This window comes from Pristiophorus japonicus, chromosome 2, assembly GCF_044704955.1.
Source record: "Pristiophorus japonicus isolate sPriJap1 chromosome 2, sPriJap1.hap1, whole genome shotgun sequence".
Lineage (NCBI taxonomy): Eukaryota > Metazoa > Chordata > Chondrichthyes > Pristiophoridae > Pristiophorus > Pristiophorus japonicus.
In genome coordinates, this window is record NC_091978.1 from 374,641,738 (window position 1) to 374,656,299 (window position 14,562).

Below are 14,562 nucleotides of genomic sequence, written 5' to 3' on the forward strand. Positions count from 1 at the left end.
CTAAAAAGGGAGGGAGAACAGCCTCGGTAAAGAAAAGGGATGAGGTCCTACGAGACGAATTTAAGGAGCTAGGAGCTAAATTAAAAAGTAGGACCTCAAAAGTAGTAATCTCGGGATTGCTACCAGTGCCACGTGCTAGTCAAAGTAGGAATCGCAGGATAGCGCAGATGAATACGTGGCTTGAGCAGTGGTGCAGTAGGGAGGGATTCAAATTCCTGGGGCATTGAAACAGGTTCTGGGGGAGGTGGGACCAGTACAAACCGGACGGTCTGCACCTGGGCAGGACCGGAACCAATGTCCTTGGGGGAGTGTTTGCTAGTGCTGTTGGGGAGGAGTTAAACTAATATGGCAGGGGGATGGGAACCAATGCAGGGAGACGGGAACCAATGAAGGGAGACAGAGGGAAACAAAAAGGAGACAAAAGCAAAAGACAGAAAGAAGATGAGTAAAAGTGGAGGGCAGAGAAACCCAAGGCAAAAAGCAAAAAGGGCCACTGAATATAAAGGGGCTGCAGGAGGGGTCAAAACTAAAAATCATGGTTTAAAAACTAGGATTAAAACACTCTACCTAAATGCATGGAGCATTCGAAATAAAGTAAATGAGTTGACGGCACAAATCATTACAAATGGGTATGATTTGGTGGCCATTACAGAAACATGGTTGCAGGGTGGCCAAGACTGGGAATTAAACATACAGGGGTATCTGACGATTCGGAAAGATAGACAAGAAGGGAAAGGAGGTGGGGTAGCTCTGTTAATAAAGGATGATATCAGGGCAGTTGTGAGAGATGATATTGGCTCTAATGAACAAAATGTTGAATCATTGTGGGTGGAGATTAGAGATAGTAAGGGAAAAAGGTCACTGGTGGGCGTAGTTTATAGGCCCCCAAATAATAACTTCTCGGTGGGGTGGGCAATAATCAAGGGAATAATGGAGGCATGTGAAAAAGGAACGGCAGTAGTCATGGGGGATTTTAACCGACATATAGATTGGTCAACTCAAATCGCACGGGGTAGCCTGGAGGAGGAATTCATAGAATGCATACGGGATTGTTTCTTAGAACAGTATGTAACAGAACCTACAAGGGAGCAAGTTATCTTAGATCTAGTCCTGTGTAATGAGACAGGAAAAATAAACAATCTCCTAGTAAAAGATCCTCTCGGAATGAGTGATCACAGTATGGTTGAATTTGTAATACAGATTGTAGGTGAGGAAGTTGTGTCAGAAACGAGCGTACTATGCTTAAACAAAGGGGACTACAGTGGGATGAGGGCAGAGTTGGCTAAAGTAGACTTGAAACACAGACTAAACGGTGGCACAATTGAGGAACAGTGGAGGACTTTTAAGGAGCTCTTTCATAGTGCTCAACAAAAATATATTCCAGTGAAAAAGAAGGGCGGTAAGAGAAGAGATAACCAGCCGTGGATAACCAAGGAAATAAAGGAGAGTATCAAATCAAAGACCAATGAATATAAGGTGGCCAAAGTTAGTGGGAAACTAGAGGATTGGGAAAATTTTAAACAACAGCAAAGAATGACTAAAAAAGCATTAAAGAAAGGGAAGATAGATTTCGAAGGTAAACTTGCGCAAAACATAAAAACAGATAGTAAAAGCTTTTACAGATATATAAAACGGAAAAGATTGACTAAAGTAAATGTTGGTCCCTTAGAAGATGAGATGGGGGATTTAATAATGGGAAATGTGGTAATGGCTGAGACCTTAAACAATTATTTTGCTTCGGTCTTCACAGTGGAAGACACAAAAACCATGCCAAAAATTGCTGGTCACAGGAATGTGGGAAGGGAGGACCTTGAGACAATCACTATCACTAGGGGGGTAGTGCTGGACAGGCTAATGGGACTCAAGGTAGACAAGTCCCCTGGTCCTGATGAAATGCATCCCAGGGTATTAAAAGAGATGGCGGAAGTTATAGCAGATGCATTCGTTATAATCTACCAAAATTCTCTGGACTCTGGGGAGGTACCAGTGGATTGGAAAGCAGCTAATGTAACGCCTCTGTTTAAAAAAGGGGGCAGACAAAAGGCAGGTAACTATAGGCCAGTTAGTTTAACATCTGTAGTGGGGAAAATGCTTGAAGCTATCATTAAGGAAGAAATAGCGGGACATCTAGATAGGAATAGTGCAATCAAGCAGACGCAGCATGGATTCATGAAGGGGAAATCATGTTTAACTAATTTACTAGAATTCTTTGAGGATATAACGAGCATGGTGGATAGAGGTGTACCGATGGATGTGGTGTATTTAGATTTCCAAAAGGCATTCGATAAGGTGCCACACAAAAGGTTACTGCAGAAGATAGAGGTATGCGGACTCAGAGGAAATGTATTAGCATGGATAGAGAATTGGCTGGCGAACAGAAAGCAGAGAGTCGGGATAAATGGGTCCTTTTCGGGTTGGAAATCGGTGGTTAGTGGTGTGCCACAGGGATCGGTGCTGGGACCACAACTGTTTACAATATACATAGATGACCTGGAAGAGGGGACAGAGTGTAGTGGAACAAAATTTGCAGATGACACTAAGATTAGTGGGAAAGCGGGTTGTGTAGAGGACACAGAGAGGCTGCAAAGAGATTTAGATAGGTTAAGCGAATGGGCTAAGGTTTGGCAGATGGAATACAATGTCGGAAAGTGTGAGGTCATCCACCTTGGGAAAAAAAAACAGTAAAAGGGAATATTATTTGAATGGGGAGAAATTACAACATGCTGCGGTGCAGAGGGACCTGGGGTCCTTGTGCATGAATCCCAAAAAGTTAGTTTGCAGGTGCAGCAGGTAATCAGGAAGGCGAATGGAATGTTGGCCTTCATTGCGAGAGGGATGGAGTACAAAAGCAGGGAGGTCTTGCTGCAACTGTATAGGGTATTGGGGTAAGGCCGCACATGGAGTACTGCGTGCAGTTTTGGTCACCTTACTTAAGGAAGAATATACTGGCTTTGGAGGGGGTACAGAGACGATTCACTGGGCTGATTCCAGAGATGAGGGGGTTATCTTATGATGATAGATTGCGTAGACTGGGTCTTTACTCGTTGGAGTTCAGAAGGATGAGGGGTGATCTTATAGAAACATTTAAAATAATGAAAGGGATAGACAAGATAGAGGCAGAGAGGTTGTTTCCACTGGTCGGGGAGACTAGAACTAGGGGGCACAGCCTCAAAATACAGGGGAGCCAATTTAAAACCGAGTTGAGAAGGAATTTCTTCTCCCAGAGGGTTGTGAATCTGTGGAATTCTCTGCCCAAGGAAGCAGTTGAGGCTAGCTCATTGAATGTATTCAAGTCACAGATAGATAGGTTTTTAACCAATCAGGGAATTAAGGGTTATGGGGAGCGGGCGGGTAAGTGGAGCTGAGTCCACGGCCAGATCAGCCATGATCTTGTTGAATGGCGGAGCAGGCTCGAGGGGCTAGATGGCCTACTCCTGTTCCTAATTCTTATGTTCTTATGTTATGTTCTCTGGCCTGGTGGAAATGGCTGTCACCAGGGCGCGAACCCCTTTAACGCCAGTGTGGGCGCCAGTCACGTTGATCACCGTAAGCTGCGCCCAGGAGTGGGGTCAGGGTCGGGGGTTGGGGACGGGTCAGTGATCATTCCAAGGGTGGACAGAAGTCCCACATAAGCCTCGTGACTTTCTGGCCCAGAGTCACTGTAACATCACACACATGGACAGACAGTAATCTGAAACTATTCGCACCAACTGGCTCATAAAACCATCATTCTTCATTCAGCTACCAGTGAGTAAAACATTTAAGGAAATATTCCATTAGGCACTTCACCGATTATATAATATTATTAACCTAATGTGTCAAGGGAATATATTCGCAATAATCTTTCTGTAGAAAAAAAGCCCTGGTTTTCACCTCGGCATGAACTGTACTCTCACTATTTCTGTGTCTGTGTTTGGACCCTGTGAGTTATTGAGCAATTAGTCACCTTGAGAATTACATGGAAACTAATTTGATGCAGTAATTGCTGCAGTTAAAGTATCCCTGAGGTGGGAGTGAGAGTCAGTGGGCAGAAGCGGCTGCTGAAATCACACAGTCAGTGAGCAATGTACTGTTCAGGTCACCTTGAAATCTTCCCGCAGTGACAGAGCAGGCAGTGCAGACACACACACATCCTCACATCCCTGCTTGGAAAGGGACATTAAAACCTTCTTTTAAGTGAATTTAAAATAAATTGGAATAAGATTTCTGTCAAATGATGTCAGCGTTGATCATTGGGACCCCTCTTCCGAGTCACATCACTTCCTATCGGCCCAAATTGCAGCTTAGTGTTCGCTGTGGCTTTCTGTGTAAGGGGTTATGATTTCTTTTGTCTGTGTCATGATGTGCAATATCAAATTACACTTAGACAGGAAGAGCCAATGGCTGCAGACGGGGATGTGATGCTTGCAGCATTCCAGAAAGGGAGGGGGCTGATCGAGTCTAAGGTTGAGATGTAGTAAGGGATTATTTCATCGTTTGTTGAAAGACTGACTGTATCTGTACTAAAGGTCCTGGGACAGGCTCCCACAGGTCACTTCATCACTCTATGGCAACTCAATATCCCGGCACTGGGAAAAGGGTTCCCTTTGTGGCACACTGACCCTGAAACACCAACATTCTGTACAATTCGAGACCATATTGTGGCAGAATGGAGACTGGAAGTTGGAGGGGGAGGAGGGCGAGGGAGGGTTTGTTTGTCGGGGGGGGGGGGGGGGGGCGGGGGAGAGATGGAATGTCTGGGGTGGAGGGTTTGTTGGGGGGGGCGGGGATTTGTGGGGGAGGTGGGTGGGTTTGTTGGGTTGGGGGAGGGTTGGACGAGTGTTTGTTGGGGAGGTGGGTGAGGTGTCTGTCTGGGGGGCTCGATGTAATGTCTGACAGCTCATTGCCAGCCGAGGGTTGGCCTTCGACAAAGAATTCCATAACTGTTCAGGAGAATGTTTTTTCCCCCAAGCCAGGGCTGTAAAGACTGTTGTAAGATTTGGCCAGTCCATCTCTCCTCCGTCTCTGCGTTTTACTTGAGAGAAGAAGCATTTCCAAAAACCTTTGCTGTACATGTGACAACAAAACAACATTGAGAAGACAATCTCTACCTCAGGGGATCATTCACACACAGCAAGTGCCATAAAAAGCAATGAGAAAAATAACCAGTTAATTGTCCATCTGAACAAGCAGACGGGGTCTTGGTTTGACATCCCAACAAAGATCAACACTCCGACAGTGCAGTGCTGCCTCAATACTTTACTTAGGCATCAGCCTGGATTATGTGCCGACAGCCTGGAGTGGTGTTTGAACCCAGAACCCCCCCGACTCACAGGCACAACTGCTGCCACCGAGCCAAACTCACACTTAGCGGCTCAGGAAGGTGCCACGACGGACCACCAGTCTGCCTTGAATTTGATCTCACCTCAGCTCGTGCTACAATTGGTGTCAGCTCCAGCACTTTGGGTGGGTCAGTGGGGGGACAGAAATTGGCCATTACTGAATACTATTCAGCAGCCTTTCCTGTAATCACCGGTGCATGGGTACACCAGGGTGCTCCCGTACGCCAGGGTGCTGCTGTACGCCAGGGTGCTCCCGTACGCCAGGGTGCTGCTGTACGCCAGGGTGCTGCTGTACACCAGGGTGCTCCTGTACGCGAGGGTGCTCCCGTACGCGAGGGTGCTGCTGTACACCAGGGTGCTCCCGTACGCCAGGGTGCTCCCGTACACGAGGGTGCTCCTGTACGCCAGGGTGCTCCCGTACGCGAGGGTGCTGCTGTACGCCAGGGTGCTCCCGTACGCGAGGGTGCTCCCCTTTGCTAGCCAGGTTTAGCCAATACTTATTTGTGGAAAGCTCTAAAACATCATTTGATGTCAGTGGAAGGTGTTGGTTCAAGAGATCAGTGCATACGAACACACGATGGCTGGGCTTAGTGGAAGGTTAGGCTTGTAGAATTCCAGTACTCTGAACACCAGCACAATACTGTTCAGGATTATAGTTTAGATTGCTAAACAAACATTATTGAGCTTTTGCTTCTGTTTTTTGTGTGAAAATAAATGGTTTGGAGTCCAACACAGATCACTCACACCTCGCTGGATATAAAACAATCCTTTGGAAAAGAAGGTTGGACACTAACCTGCAGGGTGAGATTTACAGGCAGTTACAATTCCTCTCAGCCAGTTATCTGTGACTCCTTGGATTTTCCAACTTCGAACTGTAAATGTAAAGTTAGGCCAGGTTAGCATTGCCATCATGTTTCTGACCATATCCTGCCAAAAGATTCACAAGTTAAATGGAATTGTGCTGCAGAGATGGCCCAGACAAGCAAGATCATATATCCTAACCACTATTTCATGAAATTATAGAATGATACAGCACCGAAGGAGGCCATTTGGCCCATTGCACCTGTGCTGGCTCTTTGATGGAACTATCAAGTTTGTCCCACTCCCCTACTCTCTCCCCATAGTCCTGTAGATTTTTGAAAGTCCAGAAACACATCAACCACACAACCCTCATCAGCCCTCAGTTTCTTCATCAAAGAACTCAATCAAGTTAATCAACACGATTTGCTTTAACAAATGGCAATGACTTTTGTCCTGCATTATTGTCTCTAAAAGATTCCCCACCACTGATGTTAGGCTGACTGGCCTGCAGTTGCTGGGTTTATCCCTCTCCCCTTGTTTTATGCAGAGATGCAACAATTGCAATCTTCCAGACTCTGGTGCTCCTCCATATCCAAGGAGGGTTGGAAGATTGCGGCCACAGCCTCCACAATCTCCTCCCTCAGTAACCTAGGATGCAACCTGCCTGGGCCAGATGACTTTTCCACTTTGAGCGCTGCCAACCTGTTAGTTCTTCTTTATCTATTTTTATCCTATCCAATATCACTGCCTCCTCCTGCCTCCTCTTCTCCAGTGAAGACAGATACAAAGCATTCAGCTCCCACAAGATCGTTTTTTTGGTCCCACCTTTTCTTTCACTGCCCTTTTACTGTTTATAAGGCTTTTGGGTTCCCTTTCTATGTTAGCCGCGAAACTATTCTCATATTCTCTCTCTGTCCCTCATTCCATTTTTCAGATCTCCGTACTTTCTGTATTCATAAAAAACATAGAAATTTACAGCACAGGAGGCCATTTCGGCCCATTGTGTCCGTGCCAGCCGACAAAGAGCCGCCCGGCCCTTGGTCAGAAGCCCTGAAGGTTACATATAAACCTAGGAACAATGAACAATGACAGAAAGGCAAAGAGCACCCAGTCCAATCAGTCCGCCTCACACAACTGCAACACCTCTTATACTGAAACATTCTACACTCCACACCAACTGGAGCCATGTGATCTCCTATGTCCAGGCCCCTCAATATTTTGTACACCTCAATGAAATCTCCTCTCAACCTCCTCTGTTACAATGAGAACAAACCCAGCCTATCCAATCTGACCTCATAATTAAAATTCTCCATTCTAGGCAGCCTCTTGGTTCTCTTACTGTATTACAATTGTCATAAGTCTCCTTCTTCTGTCACATTTTAATCTCTATCTTTTGCCATCCAGGGAGCTCTAGCTATGGATACCCTTCCTGTCCCCCTCACGGGAATGTGTCTGCTCTGTACCCGAACCATCTCCTCTTTGAAGGCTTCCCTTTGTTGGCCTACCAATCCACCCGGGCCAGATCCCCTTTCAACTCACTGGGATTAGCCCTCCTCCAGTTATATATTTTTATGCTCGATTGTACCTTGTCGTTTTCCATAACTATTCTAAACTTGATATTTATGATCACTGTTCCCCAAATGCTCCCCCCATTGAAACATACTCCACTTGCCCCACTTCATTCCCAACTAGATCCAGCATGCTGACTTCCTTGTTGGGCTGAAAACACACGGATCAAGAAAGTTTCTCTTGTTCACATTTCAGGAATTCCTCCACTTCTTCATACTGTTACTTTCCCAGTCTATATGAGGATAATTTAATTCCATTATCACTACTCTGTAGTTCTTGCATCTTTCTGTAATTTGCCTGAAGATTATCGCCCCTATCTCCTTTCCCCTATTTGGTGGCTTATCGTGTACACCCAGCAGCGTAACAGCTTCCCAATTGTTCCTTAATTCTAACCAACTAGATTCTTTGACCCCCTCAACTACAGAATTCCTTTCCAGTGCTATAATGGTTTCTTTGATCAATACTGCCCACTGCCAAACACCCCCCGCCCCCGCCTTATTTTCCTTCCTCAATATCTTGTAGCCAGGAATATCGGGTTCCCATTCCTCCCCTTGCTTGTGCCAAGTCTGTTATTGCCACTATATCATAGTCCCTGCAGCTCATCAAACTTACTTACGTATGTGCTATGTGCATTTACGCACATGCACTCCAAAATAATCTTACTCTGCTTCGCACTTTCCTCGTCTGATCTCTCCTATTTCGGGACTATCCTTTACTCTGGTGTTAAGTTTCTCCCACAGTCCTCTGTGCACCTCGGTTCTCCTCTCTAATGTGTCATCCCGGTCCCCACCCTCCTGCCCAAGGGTTTAAACCCTCCCCCACAGCAATAGTTAAACCACCCCACCCTCCCTCCTGAACCATTTCTCCTGCCATATGTTAAGCTGCCTTATCCTCCTATGCCTACTCACCAGCACTGGGGAGCAATCCAGAGATTACTACCTTTGAGGTCCCGCTCCTTAATTTCCCCCCTCGCTCCAGAGACTCATCCCTTTTCCTTCCTTCATCATTGGTTCCCACACAGACGCCGACTTCTGGTTCTTGCCCTGCAAAATATTTTGGACCTTCTCAGTGATATCCACTACCATGGCACCAGGGAGGAAACGCAACCTGCGAGACTCACTTCAGCAGCTGCAGAAATGTCTGTCTATCCCCCATGACCACTGCATTTCCACACTTTGCTGTGCCCTCCTGTGCAGTCATTTGTCCCAGTGCTGTGAATATGTTCTCGACTGCACTCCCCCAGTGTTGTCACTCTCACACTGAAAGCCAGTTTGAGAGTGCCACTCACGGAGGATTCATGCACGACCCGCCTCTTCCTAGCCTGCCGATGGCCACCCTGAACTCACTGTTAGCAGCGGGGTGACCACCTCTTTGAACATGTGCTCCAGGAAATTCTCAGCCTCCCGTGTGCCCTGCAGTGACTCCCGTTTCTCCTCAAACACAGAAACCCTGAGCTCAAGGTCGAGCAACTGGAGGCACTTCCGGCACACATGGTTACCCAGGACACATGAAACGTCCTGAAGTTCCCACGCGGCACAGGAATTGCAGGCAACAGTCTCAGCTGACCCATTCCTTTCCAATGTTCTCCTCTTGCCCTCATGGTGTTGGTTGGCTCGGATTATGGGGAGTGGGCAGGGAAGTGGAGTCGAGGTAGAAGATCAGCCATGAACTTATTGAATGGCAGAGCAGGCTCAAAGGGCCAAATGGCCTATTCCAGCTCCTAGTTCTTATGTTCTTATATCATTTCATCGACATCAAGTGCCCACTGATAGTGATTGGCAGATTGTCAGATTATTCAATTGTGGGATCATCACAGCTAAACCTGATCCTTTCCTCAACTGCAGTTATCCAGCAGGGATTGCTGAATGACAATGTTATTTTAGCTGTGCCTGGACTCAGATTATCAAGTGCTGCGGATTAGGGAACTCAGCTGTGTACAGGGATGCTGTTGAACTTTAGCCAGCTAATACAGCAAAGCCTACCAGTACAAAACTTTCTGCTTTCTCATGTGTTCGCTGACCTACATTGGATTCTAATCCAGCAACATCTCGAATTTGGAATTCTTATCTTTGTTTTCAAATCCCTCCATGGCCTTGCTTGTCCTCATCTCTAACCTCCTGCAGCCCTACAACCCTCTGAGATCTCTGTACTCCTCCAATTCTTGCGCATCCTCGATTTCCATCATTCCACGATTGGCGGCCGTGCCTTCAGCTGCCTGGGCCTGAAGCTCTCCCTAAACCTCTCTGCCTCTCTCTGTAACTGTCCTAGTATTTCTTCATGTGGTTTGCTGACAAATTTCATGTGGTAACGATCCTGTAAGCACCGTGGGACATTTCACCAAAGGGCCGTATATATACAAGTTCTTGTTTCTTGTTCAGCCCAGGACATCCCACCTTGAGCACTGGCTTCAACGGTTTTTGGGAAACATAGAAATTTACAGCGCAGGAAGCCGCCATTTCGGCCCATCGTGTCCACACCAGCTGACAAAGAGCCACATGGCCCTCGGTCAGCAGCCCTGAAGGTTACATATAAACCTATGAACAATGACGGAAAGGTAAAGAGCACCCGGCCCAACCAGTCCGTCCCACACAACTACGACACCCCTTCTTCTTAAACAAGGGTACCACGTTAGCAGTCCTCCGCCACCATGCCCAAATCCAAAGAGGACTGGAAAATGATAGTCAAGGCCTCTGCTATTTCCTCTTTTACTTCGCTCAACAGCCTGGGATTCATTTCATCCGGGTTAGGGGACTTATTCACTTTGAAAGCTGCTAAACCCCTTAATACCTCCTCTCTCACTATGCTTATTTCATCCAGAATTTCATACTCCTCCTCAATAGCAGTATCTGCATTGCCTCTTTCCTTTGTGAAAACAGACGCAAAGTATTCATTAAGAACCATACCCACATCTTCCGCCTCCACACACAGATTATTCTCAGTCTCTAATAGGCCCTACCCTTTCTTTAATTACCCTCTTGCTCTTAATATATTTGGGTTTTCCTTAATTTTATGATAAATGAGTGGAAACAATCCATTGGTAGGTCTACCACAAGGCACTGAGCCAAGATGGCTGATCAGCCATCAGCAGTGCTTTGAACTGAGACTCGCGTATTAGATTACCGAGTCTGCCACAGGGGAGTAACTTTGTTCCAATCTCCAGATATGTCATCATGGAAACTCAGCCTTAAAAAGGGCTATCTGCCTTGTCCTGTGAAAGGAAAGCCACTAACTGAACAGCAATCAGGTCAGCTTGTCCATCCCTAACTCAAGAGGCTCAGGTGTTGCATCTTACAGCCACCATCAGTTAAGCCAGCACTGAGTGCTGCACATGGCTCAGCCAGTCACTGGGCAATCTTGCGATGGGAAGGGGGGCTCCACCCAACTTAGCTCATGTTCCATTCAGCATCTGAAATTGTGTCAAAGTATCTTTGGCATGAAACCAAAGAGACGTCCATCTTCAAACAGCAGATTCCATTTTACCTCGGCATTTGAGGGCACGTATTAGCCTAAGTTGGGTCAAAAGCCACATGCTCTCCAGCTGACAGTACAATGTCCCAATGGCTGCACAATGGCCAAATACCTGCTCTCAACGTTTACCTGTGTGACCTGGATCTCCTTTACTCAATCGGATAAGGTGGTGGTAACTGGTTAATTCAGCTTGGCAAACTTCAATCCTTATTAAGGAATGTAGAATCTAACTTTCTGTCTGAAAGAATGAGACTTGGACTTAGTGTTACAAGAACATTTTCATTTAACTCGCTACAATCAATCACAACATTGATTATGAATGAATTTCTAAAGCTTTAATTTGCTTATTAAAAAATCTACCATGAATCAGAAATACATCTAATTTGAACATTCTAAATTAGGATTTATTTTGCAAGTTTATTTCTAAAATAATAGTTAGAAACGATAGCATTGTGATGTGGTCTGCACTCCAGGAGCTCGTAATCTGATTGAGCACCAGTTTGTATTTGCTGCTTGAACATCTTTGTCCAATTGGTCGCTATATTTTCTCGGGCCTAGACATAACTGGCGACCATTGGCAACCCCACGAAGTAACTTCGGGCTGAAGGTTTGAATGGCAGATTCTGTAATCCAAGGCCAGAGGGAGGGATGTGCGCAGGGAGCGGCTGGTGATTGACGGGCCGAGGATCCATTCCGCAAGCAGGTCATGGGAAGGACTGGGAAAAGGGTGCTGCTTTTTTTTGTTGCAGTTTTTCTAGTTTCTAATTGTAATGTCTGTAAGCTTGTAATATTTGTAGCTCCACACTGTGGATGTGGACGTATTGTGTACTGCAACTACAGAGTTAATAATTAAACAGAAGCAGCAGGTTCTGGAGACTTCCGAGAGCTGCCTGCCATGTTAGAAAGCTGTGTGTGCTGGTGCTCTGTGAATATATCACACTAATGTGAGCACTAGAAGCTGCAGGTACTGGGGTTTTTTGCAGAGTGAGATGTGCTTTATGTCAGAGGAAGTCAAATGCTTTTCACGATTGCATCCTAAGTCAAAAATATAGCTGGTGAAGCACCGCACTGCCTCACCCACAGGATCAAAGACACAATGCAGGAGTGTGCGTGTTGGGGAGAGGAAGTGGGCATAACTGGTTTCAGTGCCAGTGCAAAGATATTTTAAACACAAGTGAATGTCCTGGGTATCCAAATTAAAAATGCCCAGGTTGCCAAAAGGAAAGAATGACTATCGATGCAGCAAACATGAATCAGGATCAGTCTAGAATATTTTCTACCTTGGACACTCAAAGCTGTGAAGCTGGGTAAGGCTCACATGGGGCTTGGAATCTTTCCCTCAGCCATCTGTTTTTGAAACTCCTTAAAGTTCTTCAAAGGTTTGTGGGTTTACTGCAATTGTAATACAGGTTAGACCTCCCTTACCCAGAACCCTCAGGACCTGCCTTGTTCTGGATAAGGGATTTTTCTGGACGAGGTGTAGTCACGTTAAATTGGGTGATACAGGTACTGAGCAAGGGGATATTGGGACTGGCTGGCTTAGGGCTGGGAGATCGTGGAGTGGGGGGGCAGTGGATCGCGGGGTCAGGCGAGAGATTGCGGGAGTCGACAGCGAGGAAGGACTTCAACTTGTTTACATCAGAGTTCTGCGCATGCGCCACCCGATGGCCGGGAATGGTTATGGACAAGGGGTGGTTCCGGATAAGGGAGTTCTGGATAAGGGAGTTCCGGATAAGGGAGGTTCAATTTGTATACACATTTTCAGTTTATGTATAACAAATACTACAGTTGTGCCAAATAAGTTGTGTAGCTGGGACTAGGTTCTATTTTTCCTTGCACCAGTTCTGCTGCAATTACTTCAATGTTGGTTTGAAGATACTTAATACAGCATATTTCCCAGAAAGATAAAGAAACTTACATTTATATAGCTTCTTTCACGACCACTGGACGACATCTCTCAGCGCTTTGCTTTACAGTCAATGAAGTGCTTTTGAAGTGTAGTCACTGTTGTAATAAGCAGAACAATTCATATATCCTCAGTCTGAATGCAGCAGAGGGGACAGGTCTGTGTGTGAAATGAGTTTGAGCAGTCTCGGAGAAGGTCCCAATGTACATGGATGCATATCACATAATTCCCAAGATCTGGCGATCTCATCGGTCACACAATGGCAGAAATGTTGCATTGAAGTATTGTTCAGAGACTGGGGCCGAGCTACATTTGGAGCAGAGTATCTGGGCTTGGTCTGTATACAGAGACTGAGGCCGAGCTATGTTTGGAGCAGAGTATTTCCGCTTTGCCTGTATACAGAGACTGGGGCCGAGCTATGTTTGGAGCAGAGTATCTGGGCTTTGCCTGTATACAGAGACTGGGGCCGAGCTATGTTTGGAGCAGAGTATCTCCGCTTTGCCTGTATACAGAGACTGGGGCCGAGCTATGTTTGGAGCAGAGTATCTGGGCTTTGCCTGTATACAGAGACTGGGGCCGAGCTATGTTTGGAGCAGAGTATCTCCGCTTTGCCTGTATACAGAGACTGGGGCCGAGCTATGTTTGGAGCAGAGTATCTCTGCTTTGCCTGTATACAGAGACTGAGGCCGAGCTATGTTTGGAGCAGAGTATCTCCGCTTTGCCTGTATACAGAGACTGGGGCCGAGCTATGTTTGGAGCAGAGTATCTGGGCTTTGCCTGTATATAGAGACTGGGGCCGAGCTATGTTTGGAGCAGAGTATCTGGGCTTGGTCTGTATACAGAGACTGGGGCCGAGCTATGTTTGGAGCAGAGTATCTGGGCTTGGCCTGTATACAGAGACTGAGGCCGAACTACGTTTGGAGCAGAGTATCTGGGCTTGGCCTGTATACAGAGACTGAGGCCGAACTACGTTTGGAGCAGAGTATCTCTGCTTTGCCTGTATACAGAGACTGGGGCCGAGCTATGTTTGGAGCAGAGTATCTGGGCTTGGTCTGTATACAGAGACTGGGGCCGAGCTATGTTTGGAGCAGAGTATCTCCGCTTTGCCTGTATACAGGGACTGGGGCCGAACTACGTTTGGAGCAGAGTATCTGGGCTTGGTCTGTATACAGGGACTGGGGCCGAGCTATGTTTGGAGCAGAGTATCTCCGCTTTGCCTGTATAGAGAGAATGGGGCCGAGCTATGTTTGGAGCAGAATATCTGGGCTTGGTCTGTATACAGGGACTGGGGCCGAGCTATGTTTGGAGCAGAGTATCTCCGCTTTGCCTGTATAGAGAGAATGGGGCCGAGCTATGTTTGGAGCAGAGTATCTGGGCTTGGCCTGTATACAGGGACTGGGGCCGAACTACGTTTGGAGCAGAGTATCTGGGCTTGGCCTGTATACAGGGACTGGGACTGAACTACGTTTGGAGCAGAGTATCTCCGCTTGGCCTGTA